Below are 13270 nucleotides of genomic sequence, written 5' to 3' on the forward strand. Positions count from 1 at the left end.
CAGACGGTGATTGCCACTAGGCTGCTCCCAGGGCAAAGGGGAGTTTAATTGCTGGTTTTAAATGTAATTTTTAAACTAGTTTTTATTGCTTTATATTTTATAACAATGCTATATACAATGAATGTTGTAGGACTTAGAAGAAAGGTGGTATATAAATATATTGAATAAAGAAAGTATTACATTTAGCTCATAGTTAAGCTGTGGAACTCAGTCCCACAGCGGGTAGGAAGAGTCACCAACCTAGACAGCTTTAAAAGAGGATTAGTCAAATTCATGGAGGAGAAAGGCTTAAAGATTTCTGTGAGAACAGGATGATAGACTGGGTGGGCTACTGGACTGACCTAGCAGGCTCTTCAAATGAGCTCACGTTCCTCGTTAAATAAACTACAAGGAAAAGTTCTGTGATGCTCCTCAGCTGTGCAAATTCTGCTCTGCTTAATCTTTCCATTTTGATGTGCTTATTTGGGTAGCTTCCTGCTTTGCTTCTGTCATGAAACCCAAGGCAGCCTGTGTGTGGTTCCTAGGCAGTCTCCCATCTAGGCCCTGTCCATTTTGCCCACTCGCAGGGCAATGAGGCAAGGATTTGAGTCAATGTCTCAAAGCTTAGAGAAAGATGCTTTCAGGATGAGTCAGGCTCATGTGGGCGAAAGTGAGTCTTAAGATAGTGTTGGCCTCTGGCCCACAAAGCAGGGGTATTGTTAAGCCTTAAACTTTTGCACACAAGCCCTGGATTTCCTCCCTCTTCCCCGCTCTTTTAAAAAACTTACCTTAAAAATAAAATGCTTGCTTAGGTGCTATACATATTGTGAAGACAAGTCCTCTCCTGATCTAGAGAAGCTGTCCCAGTTTCTGATTTGATCCCAGAATGTCCTGCTTTCGCTTAAAGGTAAAGGGACCCAAGACCATTAGGTCCAGTTGCGGCTGACTCTGGGGTTGCGGTGCTCATCTCACTTTATTGGCCAAGGGAGCCGGCGTACAGCTTCCGGGTCATGTGGCCAGCATGACTAAGCCACTTCTGGCGAACCAGAGCAGCGCACGGAAACACCGTTTATCTTCCCGCCGGAGCGGTCCCTATTTATCTACTTGCACTTTGACGTCCTTTCGAACTGCTAGGTGGGCAGGAGCTGGGACTGAGCAATGGGAGCTCACCCCGTCGCGGGGATTTGAACCGCCGACCTTCTGATCGGCAAGTCCTAGGCTCTGTGGTTTAACCCACAGCCCCACCCGCTTTCCCTTAGGATGACACTATTTTCACTGGAGAAATGTTGGAGGGTATGGAGTTATCCGGCCCCCAAACCATCTGAAGGCAACACTATATAGGGAATTTGTTTTTTTAAAAAAAGTTTAATGTTATATTATGCTTTTATATATGTTGGAGGCTGCCCAGAGTGGCTGGGGCAACCCAGTAAGATGTGTGGGGTTAAAATAGTAAAATTATAATTACGGAATGGGACATCCCTCTTTTCATTGGATAAATGTTGGAGGGTATACAAAGAGCCTGTGAGATCCCAGCCTCATCTTAATTTTGTTCCGAAAGTTGGATGTTCATTTATTCATATAAATTATCGCCTGCAGATTTTATGCAAGGTTGTGTTATGGGCTCACAGATTGCATTCAACCTACACAGAGTAGGCCTGCTGCAATTAATCGCCATGATGAGCTTGGGTTAATTTCCATTGGTCTGCTGTTTGTAGGTCTAATGCTGGATGCAACTCTGTATCCTGAGTAGGGATGATGGAGAGATTCAAATCAATTATCCTCTAAAGGCAAAGCCATCTAAAGGCACAGCCTACCTTCAAAATTTGTACTTACCTGAATTTTGCAACGTGCCACTAAACTATATCAAACTGTGTATATCGGGGAAAATATGCATAAAAATAAATGTGTTGTTGAAATTAACATACAAATTAACATGCATTATATTAGGAAATGTTGTTTGCAAAAACATATATGGTAAGCACAACTGAGCACAAAAATATGCTTATCAGGGGAAATCAACCACAAATTTTTTTTAATGCAAATTATGGTAGAAATTTAGAGAACTGAATCAGTGTCTGGAAAAATGGGGAACTGAGAATGACATTGACAGGTCCTTCTACCGCTAAACTCGAATCTTTTAAGTATTTAGCGATACCCTGCATTAGGCTTTTAATGGTTCATACACTTAACTTGAATGGAGCTATCAAACTAATTGGTTAGGAGGTAAGTTGGTTTTGTAAATTCATTAGCAGCTAAAGGCTAGTAACAATTGTCTTCTTCCCTCCCTGCTCCCCAATCATCCTTGCAAAAAGTCACAGAGGCCAGGTGTAAGCACTGCAATAAGTAAATAAATTCAGGGTTTCCAGGAAAACGTGAATTTTTTTCGGAGTTTGATGGTTATGTGCCATGTGCGTACATGAGAGAGCAGGGGACAATAACAAATGACTGGGAAGCTGTGTCATTAAGAATATGTTGCTTGTTAAAAGGAAGAGGAAAACATTTGCACTCTTCCGCATGCTGTCCTTGAAGAGCACACAATGGTGCAGAACGTCACTCTGTGCCTTTCAAAGCTCAGCTGGCATGTTTTATCTCGGCACTGGGAAAAGCCAATGGGCACATGGCTGTTTAACTTGAAACTTTGATAAAAATATAAAGGATTCTATAATCATATAATTAGGAAACCATTAATGAGGGCATGGGAGAGAGATAAAGACTTAATAGAACAAAAGACACCTTGGTGGCTCTCACCAATTGAAGCCTTGTTGCCCAAGCCACATGGCAAGAAAGGGGAGTGGCTTACGTACAGTGATTTACTAAAAGATCAAGAAGGAAAATGGAAACTAAAAGAGTACGATGAAACAAAAGACAAATTTTAGAGTTGGTTACATTATAGGCAATTACATGAGACGTATAAAGAAGACCATAAGAAAGGATTTAGTTAACACCACTTCTAGATTTCAAAAAGGAAGTCATAGAAAGGAAAGTGAAGTTGCTGAAAGGCGCATATAGTATTCTGCTAGAATGGGAAACAAAAGATGAAGAGGTGAAATCGGTCATGATCAAATGGACAAAAGATATAGGACATAACATACAATTTGGAGATTGGGAAAAATTGTGGAAAACAGATTTAAAATTTACAGATTGTTCTCTTTTGAAAGAAAACTACACAAAAATGATGTATAGGTGGTATATAACACCAGTACAGATAGAAAAAATGTATAAAACCAGGTCAAACATATGTTGGAAATGTAAAGAAAAGGAAGGAACCTTTTACCATATGTGGTGGGAATGCAGAGAAATTTTAAAAAAATTGGGAAATTATATATAATGAGTTGAAGAAAATGTTTAAAATGACATTCGTAAAAAAACCAGAAGCATTTTTGTCAGGGATTGTAGGGCAAGACCTGCCAAGGAAAATAAAGAACTTATTTATGTACATTACAACAGTGGCAAGAGTCTTGATTGCACAAGGATGGAAGAATGAGGAAACCCCGACAAAAGAACAGTGGCAAGAGAAATTGATGAATTATGCAGAACTGGTGAAACTGACATGCAAACTTCGAGATAAGGACAAATGTGAATTCAAAGAAGAATGGGAACTTTTTACAAATTATTTAAAAAGACAACAAAATGAACTGGACTCCTTGGCAGGTTTTGAATAAACATACACAAATTTATTGATGGTTAATATAGTAGAGAAATCAGAGAGAGGAGCTGGGGGCGGGGAGAAATAATGAAGATGATTTGTTTTGATAATTTGTTATGTTGGAATTGTTAATTTTTTTAATAAAAAAAACTTTGATAAAATACTGCAGGGAGAAACCAGATTGATTCCACATTTGCTGTTTAAAATATATGGGTTGGTGGGTGTAGTTAGTATCTTCAGGGGTACTGTTCATTTATTTATTTCATAGAATTTATACACTGCTTAATCATAAAAAAACCCCAAACCCGCAAAGCTGTTTAACAATAAAACAATATTATCATAAATAAGAAGAATTAACGACAATAATTTAAGACATTCAAAAAGTTAAATTAACAACAAGCTTAAGCAGCTTAAGACGTGCATCGACTTTCTGAACACTAGGTAGGCTTCCCTAAACAAAATGTTTTTAACAGGCACCAAAAAGAGCATAGCTAAGGCACCTGTCCTGCTGTCAAGAGACAGGGAGTTCCAAAGTGTGTGTGGTGCCACACTGAAATATTGAGTTCTTACAAATGTGGAACAAGTATTACATGGCACCTGCAATGGTGCCAGTTCTGCAGATCAAAGCGTACCCCATATGGGGTAAGGCGATCTCGCATGTAAACTAGCTCCAAGTTGTTAAGGGCTTTCTATATCAATATCAATGCCTCTGGATATCTTTAGATCATGGGTAGGCAAACTAAGGCCCCGGGGCTGGATCCAGCCCAATCGCCTTCTAAATCTGGCCCATGGACGGTCCAGGAATCAGCATGTTTTTACATGAGTAGAATGTGTCGTTTTATTTAAAATGCATCTCTGGGTTATTTGTAGGGCATAGGAATTCGTTCATTCCCCCCCCCCCAAAAAAAAATATAGTCCGGCCCCCCACAAGGTCTGAGGGAGAGTGGACCGGCCCCCTGCTGAGAAAGCTTGCTGACCCCTGCTTTAGGTAGTGTTTCCCAATGTCTGTGGTGTATTGCATCTGAATATTTGGCCCCATATCAAGAGAACCCAAAGCACTTTTCTCACAGGGAAGCTGGGAAGCTGGTGGCTCACATTGGAGAAACGCAAGTTCAGATCCCTAGTTAGTCCACAAATCTCACTGGGGGTAGGGCAGTCCCTAACTCTCAAGTTAGCTTCCCTTGCAAGGTTGTTGTGAAGCTGCAGGGGACTGCCTGAGAGCTCCTTTGGAAGGAAAGTGGGAGGCAGACTATTGATTTTCAGAGGGCTTCTCTGAGCCCCGTCTTCAGAGAGGGTAGTCCAGGGACAAACAGCATACAGTTTTTCTCAAAGGGACCCTTGCTCCCTGAGAATAAAGTTCTGCACCATCTGCAGTTAAGGCTTCCCAGGTCTGTGGAGTGCAGAAGCTCACACCTGACATATCGGCTGCCGTTTACCCTTTTCTGTCTGCAATCATGTGCTGATAAGAGCCATTTTGCACCTCTTGGAGGTCATCTGGCTGGTGAAAGGAGATGGCTTTTTTAAAAATTGTAATAAATAAATGTTAAAAATTGAGAAACCAACAGGCACCTCTCAAGCACTACACATGTATGCTCAGAAGTCATGCTGAGCTCAGTGGTGCCAACCCTCACAATCAAGCGTGCCTAGGACTGTAGCTGTGTTTATTTGGATGTCGCAAATGCACTTCCCTGGTGAAGAGTTCTGCTAAGTCCCTGTTCTGCGCCACCTTAAATCTACTGGTTTGCCTCACCTAACCCTGTTGTTCCATTTCGCCCTACATCGTTCCTGAGAAAACACACCCATGTCCTCAAATTCACTTCCCCCAGGAACCGCTGCCTTGCCAGAGCCTCACTGTTAACTTACTGCACACCGCTGGGGAACGTTCAGACGCACTTGAAAACAAAGAGAAGAGAGAAATAGAACCAACTTCTCTTTTGTGCCTGAGAAGCTTGGGTGGGGAGGAATGATGGAAAAGATCAAGCACAGCGAGGTCTGAGAGGAAATACATGTGGATTTCACCCTGAGCAGATGGTCTGTGGGCTAAAAGGCAAAATGACATTTCAGTTTCTTTGGAGCGAAACTGGGAGGAAGCTAATTGCAGGATCACAATCAAATCCAAAACTTTTAAAATAAAATAATTCTCACCACCACCACCACCACCACCACCGATGAACCGAAAACATTTTAGTAGCCGGAGTGTATACATACCGTTTGGCTGGACCTGACTTCTCTGAGCTGGAGAACAGCCTGTGTAGGGATGGGTGTGGAGCTGTAACCTGCCCAGTCTATATTCTGCTGAACTAGGCAGGACTTGCATAAAAGGAAACTGTCCCAGCACTTTCTGTCAAAATTAAGCCCTGTTTTGTTATTTCCAAGAGGGATTGTTCTAGATCTCACATCCTGAGCTATTTTGACAGAAACCCGGGGGATAGGGGAGAGAGAGCGAAGTTTTCGATGTCAAAACATGGGTAGTTGTGGAAGGGCAAGTTGCAGGCAAAGTGCGTCTTATGTTCTCTCTCTCTCTCTCTCTCTCTCTCTCTCTCTCTCTCTCTCTCTCTGCTGCTGCTTGCCACGTTTCCTTGTTTTGCTTGCAAAAAGCTGGTGAATCACATTCTAATTGGTGCAATTGCAATGGTTGGGGGGGGGGGACATAGTTTGAAGGCGGGGCCTTTTCCTTCCTGACCAAAAGTACTGTTTTGAATAGTGTGGCTTTGGCAATGCTATTTTTGTAGGAAGGAAAAGAAACAGAATGTGCGAGAGTTTTGGAAGAGAAATGCAATCCGTTCGGTTTCCCTGTTTTCAAATTGTCCAGCGTTCTGGCCATTTTCAGATGGGCGAGGCCTGCAGATTCCTAAGCGGAGTCTTGTTCCAGGGGAGGGCTGTGACCAGAGCTCAACCTTCAGGATGTGCGGGGGGGGGGGAATAGCAATAGTGGGTGATTTTTAAGAGGCAGACAGCCTTTTAAGACCAGGGCCTCTAGAGGCAGCTAGCAATAAAATCATTAAGAACAGAAGAACGGGGCAAAGAGCAGGTTCTATCTCAGATCCTTCCAAGTGTCCTTGTTTTCCAGGGACAGTCTCAGATTAACAGAAGTCACCGCAAGTTTCTGATTTGATCCTGAAATGTCCTGTTTTTCCTTAGGACGTCCCTATTTTCATCAGATAAATGATGGCGGTTATGATACCTAACGGACTCTGCTGTCATCTGTGACTCCTAGAAGCTGCCAGCATGCAATAGCAGCCACACCCTGGGAAATGGGTTTGACTGGCTGGCTAAGCCAAGTGGAGACTGAACTTTGTGCAACCAGGTGCTGTGCTGGACCTGAGCACAAGAGCAACACTCTCCCCAGCCTCTGTGGCTTCCAGAAGCTGCTGTTCAGAAGCATTGCTGCCTCTGATTGTGGAGGCAGAACATAGATATCCTGTCTAATATCCATTTATTGACTTATCCTCCTCCATGAACTTGTCTCATCCTATTTTAAAGCCTTGTAAGTTGGTGCACATCGCATAACTCCTTGCTGCATGAAGAAGCACTTTCTTTTACCTGTTTGAGTTTGGGAGCTCTAATCTCACCCTTTGGCCCACCTTTTCCCCCACATGGTGCCCTTTAAATAGTTTTGACTACATCTCCCATCAGCCCCAGCCAGGTTGAGGGAAACACCCACCAGGTTGAGCGAAGGCTGCTTTGGCCCTCTGATGTTACAAGAACCCAGCATTGCACTGGAATGGAGAGTTTTAAGCAGAGGCTGAACTGCCGTCTGTCAGGAATCTGGTTGTGATCAGGGGATTGATCTAGGTGGCCTTAGAGATTCCTTCCAGATTCCCTAAGATCATGCCATTCTACAGTTTCAGCAGGGACAAAGTCTCTCAGGGCACTCCTCTCATATCATAATCACACCCACAAAGTGCAACAATGGTTTGGGTAGCTCCTTTGTTCAGGCTGGCTTAGAATCATAGAATCATAGAGTTGGAAGAGACCACAAGGGCCATCGAGTCCAACCCCCTGCCAAGCAGGAAACTTCATGTAGAACAAAACACAGGATCCCAGCCAGAAATGGTTAGAGCTTACTCTTTTGTCTTGACTCTCTCTCCCACTTCAGCAGTTATTCTTTTCCCTTCAGAAAACCCTATAAAACTTGGAACGCACTTAAACAACCAAAAGGTTGAGTAGAAAGAATGCATGATGTTGTCTTTTCCAAAGAAAACAAATGTATTTTGAAGAGGATCCCTGGAACCTCACAAAGCCATTTCCCCCATGTTCAGAATGTGCTTTTTTCTAGACTTTGTATCTTATTCCCTTCTACCAGCAGTTGGACTTTTGCCTGGGTGTTCTTTCAGGGCTGGGTTATTTTTCTGTTTACTGATTAGCAGGATCAAACCCTGACCTCTTCTTTGGTGAAATCCATCAAACCCTGGCACTTGAAATGGACAAGGATCAAATGAGAAAAAGAGTGTTTCTGATCATATAGAGAGTGCCCACTTCTCTTCATGATACAGGCACAGCTAGATCACCCTCCCACTCCTGCACAAAAGCATTTGGGATTAGAGGGTGAGCCTAACGAAGTCTTTGGCAACCTGGACTTCTCCAGACTACATCTCCCAGCAGCCACTATCCAGCAAAAGCAACAAAGGGTCCTGCACCACTTTAAAGACCAACAAATTTATTGTGGTGTATTGTTTTTGTGGACTATTTTAGAAAAATGCAGCAGCGTCTTCAGAAGGATGAATGCATCTCAGTTTCTTATTTCCCACTTTTCCTAATCAGTTTATTTTTGTTTTTATTTATTTGTCATGAAAACAACTTGTTATTTTAGTGAGGATTTCTCCTCATACACACATTTCTGCAAGTAGTTCCCCCTAATCTAATGCATTTTAATATCCCACCCCCTGCCACTAATGCACACCTTTTAATGGATGGTGGCCCTGAATATACGCCTTTTAGGGACACATATTTTGGTTTGAGAGCTTCATTCACAAAATTTGGAGAAGTGCAGAATTACAAAGAGTAGCCACATTCAGGTTTGTGGTTGTTCCAGGAGGTGTGAATTTGGCAGACTGCCATTAAAATGAGAACTGAACTGAATTCCCTCCCCATCCTTCTTCCCAAATAAGCATCAGTATAGCGTCAGGGTGCCCCTTTAAGCAAATAATTCTAGGTGTTTGCTAAGGGTTCTGGGTGCTGTTAGTAGACCCCTACTTCCCTCACAGAGCTACAATTCCCAGAGTTTCTTGACAAGAGGGATTGATCATCCCCCCCCCCTCAGTTGTTGGGTCTTTATGGAGTTGGAAGGGCCATCTAGTTCAACCTCCTGCAATGCAGGAATCTCAACACCCATCCCCACCACACTTGAAACCAGACCCTGCTTAATTCTGCAAATGTGTGAGCAGTAAAACTGATGCACCACTCCTGTTTTGGGTAGTGTGCTCCTCAAATTCTTTCCCCACATACCTTATTTTCTGTTTGCATTTCTTTTTGCAAAAGTTCCTGCTCATTTCTGTTCTCCTCATGTGAGGAGCCAGCAGTGGTTTAGAGGTTAAGAGCGCTGGCCTAGGACCTGGGAGAGAGTCACTTGGCTGTGAAGCTCACTGAGTATGGCCTCTTGGGCCAGTCACCATCTCTCAGCCTAACCTACCTCACAGGGTTGTCGTGAGAATGAAATGGGGGAGGAGACGTATGTACACCACCTTGAGCTTCTTGGGGGGGAAAGGTGGGCTATAAAATGTCATTAATGAAAATAAATAAATTTGGACAAGACTTCCATTTGCTGAAGCAGGGGTGGGGAGATTCAGGCTTGGGGCCAAACGCTGTGCTCAAGACATCTCTATCTGGCCCACACCCTTCACTAGACCTGGTTTGCACCACAAATGTCTATCTAGCCCAGCAGTTCTCAAACTTTTCTCTCTGGGCCACACTTTCAGAATAAAAAATTGCTTGCTTCACACCATTTATTTTTACTGATAAGAAATACGTTGGGGAACAAAAAGAAACAACTCGTAGCAGTGCTTGATTTATAACACAGAACACGGCTACTTTGCAAAATGTGACACCCAGGAAGTATAAAACAATGCAGCTACATAAGAACACAAATCCTTCCTAAAACAGAATTATAAACCAGCCTCTTATGTATACAAACTCAATGAGAGGTGTTGAGCTTGCTTTCACCAGCTAATCTCATTTGTATTAGGTCTACGCAAGCTGAGACCCTACCTGCCCGTGGACTGCCTTGCCAGAGTGGTGCATGCTCTGGTTATCTCCCTCTTGGACTACTGCCATGTGCTCTACATAGGGCTACCTTTGAAGGTGACCCGGAAACTGCAATTAATCCAGAATGCGGCAGCTAGACTGGGGACTGGGAGCGGCTGCCAAGACCATATGAGATATGGCTCCCAGTACGTTTCCGAGCACAATTCAAAGTGTTGGTGCTGACCTTTAAAGCCCTAAACAACCTCAGTCCTGTATACCTGAAGGAGCGTCTCCACCCCCATTGTTCCGCCCGGAAACTGAGGTCCAGCGCCAAGGGCCTTATGGTGGTTCCCTCATTGCGAGAAGTGAGGTTACAGGGAACCAGACAGAGGGCCTTCTCGGTAGTGGCGCCCGCCCTGTGGAACGCCCTCCCATAAGATGTCAAGGAAATAAGCAGCTCTCCTATTTTTAAAAGACATCTGAAGGCAGCCCTGTTTAGGGAAGTTCTTAATATTTAATGCTGTATTGTTTTTAACACTCGATTGGGAGCCGCCCAGAGTGGCTGGGGAAACTCAACCAGATGGGCAGGGTATAAATAAATTATTATTATTATTATTATCTCCTCATCAATACAAAGAAACTTCTCTTTTTTCTGATCTTTCATATTTGTCAGGAAACCTATGTTTGCTACAATATGTTGTGGAGATCTGCAGAAGACTAACAAATGTGGATACTGTTGCTGGTTGTATATATATATATAAAATGTATGTTGATACTATACAATACTATGCCACATTGAAATGTTTAAACATTTGATTTGTCCTTGAATCCTCCCACCATACTCGTCATCCTCCTCCCCTGCCACCCCAGGGTGGCACACCACACACCCCTGGAGGGCCACTGCCCTAGCCTCCTTCTAGCCTGGGTGGTGGACAGAGAGGGGTGGGCGAGCGTAACTGCCCCTCCCACTTTTGCCTCTGGCCCCACCCACCACGGGCATCCTGCCCTCGGGATGTTGCGCAAGAGGTGATGCAGTCCTCAGGCTGCAAAAGGGATCCCAACCCTTAAGGTAAAGGTAAAGGGACCCCTGACCACTAGGTCCAGTCGTGGCCGACTCTGGGGTTGCAGCGCTCATCTCGCTTTATTGGCAGAGGGAGCCGGCGTACAGCTTCTGGGTCATGTGGCCAGCATGATTAAGCCACTTCTGGCAAACCAGAGCAGCGCACGGAAACGCCGTTTACCTTCCCGCCAGAGTGGTACCTATTGATCTACTTGGACTTTGACGTGCTTTCGAACTGCTAGGTTGGCAGGAGCAGGGACTGAGCAACGGGAGCTCACCCCGTCGCGGGGATTCGAACCGCCGACCTTCTGATCGGCAAGTCCTAGGCTCTGTGGTTTAACCCACAGCGCCATCCCAACCCTTGGAGCCTCCTTATCTCTGACAGTGTTGTTTACTCTGCTTGCTGGTTGGCATTATTATTGTGCTAAGTTATTAAAATGGTGAATAGCAAAACAAATGACATTGAAAAGACAGCAGAATATATATATATATTTAAAAACCACAACCAGCTGAAGTAAAACAAAGCACTGCAATAAACCAACCAACCAACCAAATGCATTGTCTTTGTGGGCTACAGAGTCTCTTGAGGTCTGCAGGGCTAGTTGTGTGACAGACAGTTCTATTCCCCAATAATTCTCCACCACTTCTTTACACCTGCCCCCGCATATCCCCCTCCACAAGTACCTGCTGTCCAGAGTGGTTTTCTCGTGTTGCCCAGTGGCAGAGCTGGTAATTGATCTGCCCAGATGTCGCACAGCAATCCAAGTTCTCTGATGGGTCGGACTCAGCAGGCTCCCAACACAGGCCCCATTTGCACCATAAATGTAAATCACTATGATGCTACTTTAAAAGGTCATAGCTTCTCCCAAAGAATTCTGGGAGCTATAATTAGTTAAGGGTTCTCAAGAGTTGTCAGGAGATTCCTGTTCCCCTCACGGTGCCGCAGTTTCCAGGATTGATTAGCAGCCAGTCGCTTTCCCCAGGGAACTCCGGGAACTGTAGTTCTCTGAGAGGAATGGGGGGGGCAACCTACCCACCCTGCGCACCCTCAACGTGCTACAGCTTCCATAATTCTTTGGGGAAAGCCATGGCTATTTAAAGTGGTCATGGTGTTCATGCAGCCTTGGAAAACTACAAGTAATTAGCAACAAGTATTTTTCCACAGAAAATTACACAATCCTATGCAAGGTTCGCCTGCATCACGCTCGACATTATGTTCAGTGGGGCTCACTCTTAGCCAACAACGGCAGCATGCTACAGTCTTTAAGAGATGAGAAATTCAACATTTGAGTTTCAAAGCTTCTCTATACAGGTGTCAGTCTCGCTGAATGTTTCAACATTCTCCCTCTGCCCCCACATACAAAGAGCAAACGTCAAAATCCCCTTTCAACATTTCCATTATTGCACTAACAGGGAAAGCCCAAGCCTCAAAAAATGAATTCTGATGTGTCAACGTTGATTTTATTTATATCTTTTTAAAATATATGCAGGCCAGGGTTGTCAATTCCAGACTGCAGGCGGCGGCGGCGGCGGCGGGGGGGGGGGGGCAAGGCTGTGAGGGAAGCCTGGCAAGTTTTGAGAATATATGGGCTTCGAATCTAGCACTTCTTCCTCAAGGCCTCATATGCAAATACTGCATTAGAACGATTGCATTAATTCCGCACACCCCCAGCCGCTTTCTAAGTCTTCTCAGGCAGTTAAAATCTCCTCCGCTAAAAGCATTTCTGAGCATACACTTCTGCGTTTTGCTGGATTCCCGACCGCCCCGCTTTCCTTTTTTGCAACATCATCTTTGCTCTGCGTAAAAGCCCTTTGCAAAACTGCTTATCGCTGCCAGAAAGACAGAGAACAACAGCTACGCTTTCCCCACCCACCTCCCCCAAAACACGCGCCACCCTTTTTTCCTAATACCATTTCCTGCAGATCAACTGCTTTGGGGCAGACCACCACAAGACGGCAGAAAGAAAGAAAGAAAGAAAGAAAGAAAGAAAGAAAGAAAGAAAGAAAGAAAGAAAGAAAGCGAGCGGAGGATCCAAAGAACAAGTTCTATGCCCTGGAGACACGTGCGCGCGTGTGTTTGGGAACATATTTCTCAAGCTCGAGCTAGCAGCTCATCAAAAGAGGCAAAATCTGTTAAGGGGGGGGGGTCTGGAAAGCAGTTTGCCGTACGCCATGCGGGGGGGCGGGGACACTCGCTGTATGAAGAGGAAACAAAAAACCTCATAGATATCACTGGGGCACGCCATAAATATCACTGGGGCACGCCTGGTTTCTTCAGCCTGTCGATCTTTGGAGCCCGAACAGAGGAAGTAGAAGCACTGACAAACCTTGCTGAAACGCCCCGCTGCCGCTTTCTCACAGCCACAGGTCTCGGGAAACGGCCTTAGCCTGGGAGGCATTGT

At 44.5% G+C, this 13270-nt stretch overlaps 1 protein-coding gene across 2 annotated transcripts in view; it reads right to left on the bottom strand.

Moving 5' to 3' along the window:
• Positions 1 to 12977, bottom strand: part of GLT6D1 (glycosyltransferase 6 domain containing 1) — a 53835-nt gene extending 40858 nt beyond the window's left edge. Inside the window, exon 1 of one of the 2 annotated variants that reach the window (XM_083597400.1) lies at positions 11553 to 12977. The gene's annotated coding sequence lies outside the window, so the exon portion shown is untranslated. Of the gene's footprint in view, positions 1 to 5833; positions 6258 to 11552 lie in introns of those variants that run through there. The other variant, XM_083597399.1, reaches the window with a different exon arrangement.
• Between the last annotated feature and the right edge of the window lie 293 nt (positions 12978 to 13270).

The sequence above is a fragment of the Podarcis filfolensis genome (assembly GCF_964270895.1).
Source record: "Podarcis filfolensis genome assembly, chromosome: Z".
NCBI classification, from domain to species: Eukaryota; Metazoa; Chordata; class Lepidosauria; order Squamata; family Lacertidae; genus Podarcis; species Podarcis filfolensis.